The 9,322-nt window shown below is 55.6% G+C and overlaps 2 long non-coding RNA genes across 2 annotated transcripts; both read right to left on the bottom strand.

The window, feature by feature from the left end:
* Nucleotides 1–562: 562 nt before the first annotated feature.
* On the bottom strand, nucleotides 563–1,129 carry LOC120866896. Its single transcript, XR_005721768.1, has 2 exons — nucleotides 902–1,129; nucleotides 563–806 (listed from the first exon to the last, which is right to left on the bottom strand). It is a non-coding gene; the product is annotated as an uncharacterized LOC120866896 (long non-coding RNA).
* A 487-nt stretch (nucleotides 1,130–1,616) lies between these two features.
* Nucleotides 1,617–2,160, bottom strand: LOC120866895. The gene is made up of 2 exons (XR_005721767.1): nucleotides 1,970–2,160; nucleotides 1,617–1,716 (listed from the first exon to the last, which is right to left on the bottom strand). It is a non-coding gene; the product is annotated as an uncharacterized LOC120866895 (long non-coding RNA).
* Between the last annotated feature and the right edge of the window lie 7,162 nt (nucleotides 2,161–9,322).

The following is a 9,322-nucleotide window of genomic DNA, read 5'->3' as shown; positions in this document are numbered from 1 at the left end:
CATCCTAAAGGAGATCAGTTCTGAGTGTTCATTGGAAGGACTGATGTTCAAGCTGAAACTCCAATACCTCGGCCACCTGATGCAAAGAGCTGACTCATTTAAAAAGACCCTGATGCAGGAGGAAAAGGGGATGACAGAGGATGAGATGGTTGGATGGCATCACCGACTCAATGGACATGGGTTTGGGTGGACTCCAGGAGTTGGTGATGGACAGGAAGGCCTGGCGTGCTGCGATTCATGGGGTCACAAAGAGTTGGACATGGCTGAACTGAACTGTATGAATTTGTAAATATTAAACCATTTTCAATATACAAAAAAAAGGCACAACCAAATAAACCCTTATCCACAGTAAGAACCCGTTTTCAGCAGCATCAACATATTTATTAATTTACTCTGTTCCAAAATGCCCTCCAAATAGCTTTGGAATTACTATAACAATCCTGCTACTAACCAAAATTACTAAGGAAATCTCAAGATCTCTTTGTAATTATTTTTGACCTCAGAATATATCACACTGAAATTCAGAATATGGTGTTCAAAGCTATTTGAATTCTCTTTTTTCCTGTGTGGTTATGTTGATCTGATATACAATAAAGGAATCAAAAAATCATTTATTACTGAATTTTAGGGTCTTTTTCATTCTTTATTTAATATTTTGATTATGGAGAATATTCATTTGAGTTAAATATTATTTGATTCAAAAGTTATAAAATGACCCGTAGCCAGAAAAGGGTCACTCCCTCTTCATCACTCCGTCACCCGCATAGGAAGTAATCTTCCAGTTCTGCAGTAGCCCTCCTGTTTTTCTGCAAAGATGAGCATATGCATGTATCAGAAGCTAAGTGGACACAGATGCAGATTCTCTCCCTCCTTTTTACACAGCAGGTAACACAGAACATACCCTCATTTGTTGTCTTCTCTGCAGCCTGTAAGACTCACTCTGAAACCTCGTCTAACTCTGCTCCACTCCACCATACGGTACATCCAGAGCACAAAGTCCTGGATGTTATATAGGTTAGACAGTGGTCAGGGCTTGGGGTCCAGGCTCCCCTACCTGCACCAAGCAGAGCTTTGACATCTCCTGGCTGCCTGAGCTTCTATTCTTCATCTGTAAAGCTAGACCCAGGGAGGTGGAGGCTCAGTGCAGGTGAGCCAGACAAATATCACAGGCAGTGATTCCACTCAGTGTCTGTGGGAAATCTTGAGCCAGGTCAGAAGGTAAGGCCAGAGTCCTCACCCCAAGCTGCCCAGACTCCCTGCAACATTGGCCCAGGACTCACCTGAATGCGGGGGTAAGGGGGCAGTAATAGGGGTTATTTTCCCCAGTGCCCCTGATGGGACCAAGGCTGTATTTTCCAAAGAAACAATGTCCCAAACTAGTTCTCTTAGAACTTCAGGTTGTAGGTTAAGGTTTAAAAGCCCCTGGCTGGGCTGACCTGGGGACTAAAGCTCCTTCCACCTGTCTCTTTGGGAAAGTTGTGGTTCATTCTCAGAGCAAGTAGCTTCTGAGGCTCCTCTGAGCTGGACCTGGGGAGGCTCAGCCCTGCCTCATTCTGTGCTTAGACTCCAGCTGAATTCATTTAAAATATACATAAAGATATATATATAGACAGATATAATTGTAGTAAAATTGCAATTTAAATTTAATAAGTTTAAAATCTACTTTCCAACATAGATTCTCTGGGCGATTATCTGTATTATCATTCAGGCTTTCCACTGCCAAAGGAAAAAAAAAAGTGAGTTCCTGATGGCGGCCTGCTGTCCACCCTCAGCACTCTCTACCTCACGGCCACCCGCTCAGCCCATTCTCCAGGCCTTTCCTCAGCTGCCTCCCATCAGAAGGGTGATACCCATAGGGAAACTTCCCTGACAGTTTCCCACCTGCTGCCCTCTGCCTTGTTTTCTGCCCACTCCTGACCGCACATTGTGGAGTCCCTTGAGCAGCTGTTTCCATCATCTGCCCCCTTACCCCCAGCAGATAAGCTTGGGACAGGGCTCCGGTGAGTGCATGTGAGATCGTCAGGGACCCCCACGCATGGACCACCATGCATGGAGCTGCCCCACATTTGGCCTCGGTGGCCTCCAGGCCGGGCAGACACCTGAACAGGTAAGAATCTCAGCCCCTACTCACACCTGCAAAGGAGATCACACTGTTAATTTCATGAAATTAGTTCCGTTTCTAAGCTGCCACCAGCTGGCAGAAGAATCAACACCCTTCACTCAGGAGCTTGCTTGGCTCTCAGTGTCCTCCTCTGAGAAGTGGATCCTGACTCCTGGGTGGAGGGTGGTGATGCTTCTGCAAGATGGTGTGAGGAAAGTCCTCAGCATAGTCCCCACCGCCCGGCCTCCAGTCAGCTCTGTAAGCAAACACAGTGGGATTTGGAGAGGACAGGGAAGCCACCTTCCTGCTCCTCCTCACCTCCTTGTCCCTCCCAGGCAGCGGCTTGACAGCTGTTCCCAGGATCTGCTTTGAATTAAAAAGTGGTGTAGCTCTTTAAGAAAAGCATCCGCCGCCCCCGCGCCCTGCTGCCCCCTTTGAAGTCGCTGGCGCTGAAAGGTTCCCAGTGGCAGATCTGAGGGTTTGTTTCTGCCTCCCCAGAGGCCACGTGCGGATCACAGGGTGAGAGGGAGGGAGGGCCGAAGGTCACATGGCCTGCAGCCGCTATTGCAGCCAGCGCTGAGGACCTGCAGGCTGCTCGGATGGGGACCAGCCGGCTGGAGCTCATTAGGGCTCAGCAGAGCCAGCAGCTGGGAAAGCTAAGGAGGCGCTGTCTCTGGCCCTCTCCACAGGCCTGGGGCAGCCTGACGGCCCCCACACCCTCTCACCTATATAGTGAGGAGCATGCCCTGGCACTTTGCAGACACTCTGGTGACACCCCCAAGAAGCCCCGTCTCCACAGATGTGTAGGAGGCCCCTCCCATCCCCATCGCCTTCCTCCACTCAGCTTTGGAATGTGGCTGGTCCCAGGGGAACCCCAGTGGACCCTGACACTCCATAGTTAGCCCAGGTCAGCTGTGGGTTGGCATCCAGGAGAGTCCTTCAGCCAGGATTGCCCACCAGCCAGGTGGGGCTGTGTGGGGAGGGTGGGCTGGGGTCAAGCCTGGGGCCAGAAAACCCTACCAGTCCTCCATTCACAGGCATGGGAGGGCAGGGCTTGCGGCAGAGTGACGGGCACATCTGGTGCTCAGCTTCCTCACCCCTAAGTAAAGGCGGATCTGATTCCCACATGCTCCAGTCCTACGGTGAGGAGCATATGGGTCCTTTCTGCAGGTGACCCCCAGGCTGCTCAGGCCAGGTCTACAAACGGCCACCTGCAAACAGAAGACAACTTCTGACATCATGCCTCAGAGTTGTTTGTAAAGGCCTGGAACTGACCAGGTGGCCCCAGCCCCTGTACCAGACGGCTCCAAGTGATGGGCTTTTCTCATCAAGGCCCCTGGATGTGAAGCGAAGGGGGTTCCTGCTGATGGAGAGCGGGGGTCGGGGAAACCAGGCGGATTCAAGCTCTGCGATTGCATGACCTCGACTTGAGGACCCTCCCCCAGCTCAAAGCTAGCTGTGGGCTCTTGGCTGGCTGGGGAGTAGGGCCTCCATTCAGGGCAAGCCACTGGTGGGGGTTGTGGTGGTCTGCCCCACTTTCCTGCCCTCTTGGGCCTCAGAGGCCAGCAGCTGGGATGCAGAGCCGCCCAGGTGGTTGTGCAAGGCGGGGCGGCTGAGGCCAGCAGGGAACAGCTGGGCCCCAGACGGCAGGCAGCAGCTGCAGCCCAGAGCAGCCTTGTGCTGTTGGAGCCCTGGGCTCAGGGCCCTGGGGATCCCCAGGAGGGAGCCGGCTGTGTGATATGGGGCCGACCCACATCCAGGTAAAGACACTGAGTCTGGAGCTACTGGACATCCTGAGACGCTGAAGGCCCACTCCAACAGGTGGGATCCCCTGCACCACTGACTGCCCCCCACCATACATCCCTCCCCAGGGCCTGCTGGCCAGCAGGGACCCCAAGCCTGCCCCAACTTGGGCTCTAGCTCTTGTTTCCCAAAATGTTCCATCTCTGATGCCCCCTTCTGAAACTGGGCACATGTGGACACACATGGACAGGGCTTTCTGGGTGGCTGAGTGATAAAGAATTTACCTGCGATGCAGAAGACGCAGGAGACGCCACAGGTTCGATCCCTGGGTCAGGAAGATCTCCTGGAGGAGGGCTTGGCAACCCATTCCAGTATTCTTGCCTTGGAAAATCCCATAGAAAGAGGATCCTGGCACACTCCAGTCCATAGGGTAGCACAGGGTCAGACACGACTGAAGTGGCTGAGCAGGCATGCGTGCCACACGTGGACCAGTCTCATCAGTTCCTTCTGTGCTCCCTCCCCTACAACTTCCTCCCCAAAGGCCCAGCCCCTGAACCCCCATCCTATATCTAAAGATGGCACTTCAAAAGAGGCAGAGGCTCCCCTCTGGGCTCTCATTTTCCTAGGCCTCCTTGGACCTGGGCATGCATAGGATCTAAGCTTGGCTAGAAGCACCTATCGCCCACCTGAATGGGAACCAGGAAGCCAAGAGACAGGAAAGATGCAGAAACTACCTGGACATGGCAATGGTTTGGGGCGGGGTCGGCAGAAGGGTGAGTTCCATGTCCAGCATATCTGGTGTCCATGGGCCATTGTTCCCGATTTTCCTCCTCAAGCTTGAGTGTCAGCCCTCCAGACATCACACAAGCCCCCTGTGCCCAGGACCGTGTCTGCCTTGGTTCCTGAAGAATGGTTGGTATCCACTGTGGAGCAACAACTATCATTGAGCACGTGCTCACTGGCCTATACAAGTCCTGCCCCATTTCATGCTCCTATGACCCTGGAAGGCAGGTAGTATTCTCGTCCCCACCCTACAGATAATAAGCCTGAGGTTCAGAGAACCAGCTGCAGGCCCAGCAGGGGCAGATGTAGGCTCTCAGCCCCACGGCTACATCTGTTATTGTGTGGGTCCCATAGACATCTGTCTAATAAGTGAATAGTGGCATGCACATCCCATGTCCCAACAGAATCTCCAGGGTGGGACCAGCCCACCACATTCACTCACCTACCCTCCTTTCCTGCCAGTTACCTGGTGCTTCAGGCCCAGCCTGCTGACCACCACTGGTCAGACCCTTAGGTGTTTGGGTTTTTTGGGTTTTTTTTTAGGTAAAATTCATAATATAGAACCACTTTAGGGACTTTCCTGGTGGTCCATGGTTAAGAATCTGCCTTCCAAAGCAGGGGACATGGGTTCAATCCCTGGTCGGGGAACTCAGATCCCACATGCCACAGGGCAATTAAGCCCACACACCACAACTAGAGAAGACCCCACGGGCCGCACATGGAGAAAGCCCCAGTGCTGAAAGGAAGAGGCCACGTGCTGCACTGGACATCCAGTACAACCAAAACCAAAACACAAGCAAACAAAGAAAACCTTAAGGTGCGCAATCCCATGGCACGTAGTACATTCACAATGTTGTGCAACCGTCACCACAGTCAATTCTAGAACATTTTCATCATCCCAGAAAGAAGCCCTGTACCCTTTAGCAGTCACTCCCTGCTCCTCCCTGTCCCCCGGAAATTAACTCCCTGCAATGCAAGAGATCAGAGTTCAATCACTGGGTCGGGAAGATCCCCTGGAGAAGGGAATGGCTACCCATTCTAGTATTCTTGCCTGGAGAATTTCATGGACATAGCGTGGCAGGGCTACAGTCCATGGGGTTGCAAAGAGTCAGACAGGACTGAGCAAGAAAGGCCTTTCTATCTCTATTGATTTGGTTACTCTGGATATTTCATGTGAATGGAATCATAAGATGGGTGGCCTTTTGTTTCCGGCTTATTTCACTTGCTTATTGTTTTTAAGGGTCATCTATGTTGAAGCATGTGTCAGTACTTTGTTCCTTTTCGTGGCTGAATAATAGTCCATTGTGTGGATGGACCATATTTTATTCATTATGGACATTGGGCTGTTTCCCCCTTTTGGCTACAGTGAGTACTGCTGCTGTGAACAGTGATGGTCAGGCTTTTGTTTGAACACCTGTCTTCCTCTCTCTTGGGATTATACCTAGGCGTGGAATTACTGAGCCATGTGATAATTTTGTATGTAACTTACTGCACAGCCACCAAACTGTTTCCATAGCAGCTATACTGTTTTATATTCCTGCCAGCAATGCATGGGCTCTAGTGTCTCCATACCCACACCAATGCTTATTGTTTTCAATGTTTTCCTTTGTTTGTTTTTGTTTTGGCTGCACCACATGGCTTGCTGGACCTTAGTTCCCTGACCAGGAATTGATCCCGATCCTTGGCGGTGAAAGCACTGAGTCGTAACCACTGGACTCCCAGGGAATTCCCTGCTTTCCATATTTTTTATCACAGCCATCCTAGTGGGTGTAAGGTGTTATCTGAACTTCCACTGTTCAGTCCAGGGTTCCTTTCCTCCCCACGTGTCAGGGCCACGGCAGCCTCTAGGCTAGGTGCAGGCAGCCTGGAAACTGAGGCCAACCTGCTGTCCTGGGAATCTCCCTCCCAGATTTTGGGAGCTGAAGACTGAGTTGGAGGAGTCTGAGGTGCAGAAGGTAAAGCTGGCCCTTGAGGGAACAGAGCCAATCTGTGAGAGTCGAGAGGAGAAGGAAGTATGAACAGCTCCAGAAGGCTCTCAGGAGCCGTTGCCCCCAAGAGTTGGGGTCCGGGGTCTAAAGCTTTAAAGAAGAGGATGTGGGAAAGGCAGAGACACGGAAGGACAGGGAAGTTCTGGGGAAGGCTCTTCACTACTGCTAGTAGTGTTGAATAAAGCAAACAGGAACTCGTTTTGGTCAAAGTGCAGGCTAAATCTCATTACAGCAATGCCAGCGAGTGCAGCATGCAAGCTCCCCCCTCACACTGGAATTCCATTGGCAGTCGTAACTGCCATTCCCGCAGCGCCGAGCACTTTCACGCATGGGCTCCCGTAATCCCACAACAGCCCTCTGATGGAGGTATGGTCGTTGCCCCGCTTTAAAGAAGAGGAAACGGAGGCACACAGAGAGGTCATGGAGCTTGCCCAGGATCTCCTGCCAGGAAATGGCTCAGAGCCAGGTCCGTGTGAAGCAGAACTCTACGCAGTCCTGCCATCCGGCTGGAAGCAGCATTTCCCTGCCTGGGACTTAGAATAACAGACTCTTAGACGGAGAAGGTTCCTGGGGCACGTTCTCCCCAATGCCTAGGAACACCTTCAAATGGGGGAGTCTGTCTTTGAAGTGCCTGCTTCTGGCCAGTCCTGTAGAGGGCCTGTATACTGACCTGACAACCGCAGGGTGGCAAGTGTGGGTTTTTGAATGAACAGAGTTCACACTCAGCTCTTCCGCTAGCACTTCTAAGTCTCAGGTCCCCTCAGCAGGAAAATGGGTGCCCAGCTGCCTCATGGGTGCTTGTGGGGAGGCCCTCTTGTCACAGTCTGCCCTCTTCTCCATTGCGTGACTCCAGCCAAGGCTGACCTCTGGGGCACCTCAGCCTGATACCAGGCTTCGAGGTTGAAGTTACAGTTTCCACCTCACAGAGAAGCTCTCAAGGGCCCTGTCTGGTCTCTCACTGTGTCTTCTGAGAGACCGCTGGAGCAGGCTGCTGTGTGTGTGTGCAGGGTGGGTGTGGTAACTGTTTACCCCACAGCTCATTACCCAGCGCAGGGACTGCTGAGGAGGACAGTGCTCGGGGCCAACAGGGCAGGAGGGGAAGGCAGGGGCAGGGGTCCCTGGTGTGGCCAGAGGCTCTGGCAACCTCTCTTCTCCTGCCTCAGAGGGACTGCAGGTGCCTGCCTCCCTGGGGACACAGCTTCTCTACTGCCCCAAGTCAGGAGGGAGCTCAGGAAGCTGTGCCCCAGCTCTAGACCCCTGTTCCGAAAGGCAAGGTCTGTTTCTTACCTTTGAAATGGCTTCATGGCATCCGCGAAGCTGTGGCTGGAGGGGAATGAGAAGTCTGTCTACCAAAGCTGTCTAGTGTGTGCTGTGTGTAGGGCAAATAAATGCCCCTTTTTTCCTTTTGTCTGTCCACGCAGCCTGGAACAAGCCCTTAAGTAAGCAGCTTTCCCCCACACATACCCCATTTTGGATTCTGAGGACTCTCCTTCTGTCCCCAGTGAGGAGCGCTGGGAAGGTGAGATAGAAGGGGCAGGTACACTTTATTGCCTGGAGGTCACTGAACAGAGACCAAGCCGGCAGCTCTTCCATCCTGGCCCTCGCCCCGGTGCCGGCTGGGGCGGGGAGAGGTTCTTGGGGGTCCCTGGCACAGGATGCAAAGCCAGAGAACACGCGGGGAGGAACCAGGACGTCACCCCAAGGCCCACTGACCTCGGTAAGTGGCGGCGCCCCCTCTGCCCCCACTGCCTCCGAGGGCCGCCCAGAATCTGTCCACCCAGGCGCGGGACAGGGCGACTCCCCCGTGGCGCCGTGCTGCGGCGCCCAGTCCCTCCGGCAGGTCGCCGAGGGCGCCGGGGCCTCGCGCCACACCTGTCCGCTCCTCCGGGAGGCCCCGGCGCCTCTGCTGCCGGCCCCTCGGCGCGGAGCCCTGTGTCCGCCGTCGCTTTGATCCCGGGGGCCCCGCTGGATAAAAGTCCCGGGCGGCTCCGCGCCAGCGCCAGAGGGGAGGCAGCCGAGCCGGGCGTACAGCGGGCTGGCGCTGGGCGAGCGACGCCAAGGAGCCGGGGCCGCGGGGCCGCCCGCGCGGGCCGCGGTGAGCGCGGGACTCCGAGCCGGTTCGGGGTGGGGGGTGCCGACCGGGGTGCCAGTCGCCCGCCGCTGCTCTGGGCCTGGGCGGCGGGAGCGAAGGGCCCCCGGCGGCTCAGGTGAGCGCTCCCCTTGCGCCCCCAGCCCGTCGGGCCGACCCGCCGCGTGGCCAACCGAGCTACCCCCGGGCGGAAAAACCCCGCTTCTTCCCCGCTGGCCCCCGCCCGCCGCCCCTTCCAGCCGCCCGGGGGCGGGGGCGGCGGCGCCGGGCTGGCCGCGGTGAATGAGCCGCCGGGGCCGCCGGGCCGCGCTGCCCCCCACGGAGCCGGGCCGGGAGCGCCTCCGGCGGCCGCGGCGGGGTAGTCCAGGCCCCTCCGTCAGGCTTGCGGTTTGGGAAGAAAAGGCGATGCCTCCGCCAAGAAAAGAGCGAGCGCGGCCCCCTCCCCCTCCGCCGAGCCGGGGCGGCGGCGGCGGCGGCACATCTAACGCGCGGGCACCCGGGCCGCCGCGGCCCCCGCAAACTACGCCCAGGCTCGGCCCCCGCCGCTCATTGGCGCGGGCCGGAGCCAGCGCACCCAGACCCTGCGCTGCCCTCGGCCGGCCGCGCGCGGAGTCCCAG

Source organism: Oryx dammah, unplaced genomic scaffold (assembly GCF_014754425.2).
Source record: "Oryx dammah isolate SB20612 unplaced genomic scaffold, SCBI_Odam_1.1 HiC_scaffold_8, whole genome shotgun sequence".
Taxonomy (NCBI): domain Eukaryota; kingdom Metazoa; phylum Chordata; class Mammalia; order Artiodactyla; family Bovidae; genus Oryx; species Oryx dammah.
Note: the sequence above shows the minus strand (reverse complement) of the source record. Positions and strands in the feature narration are given on the sequence as shown.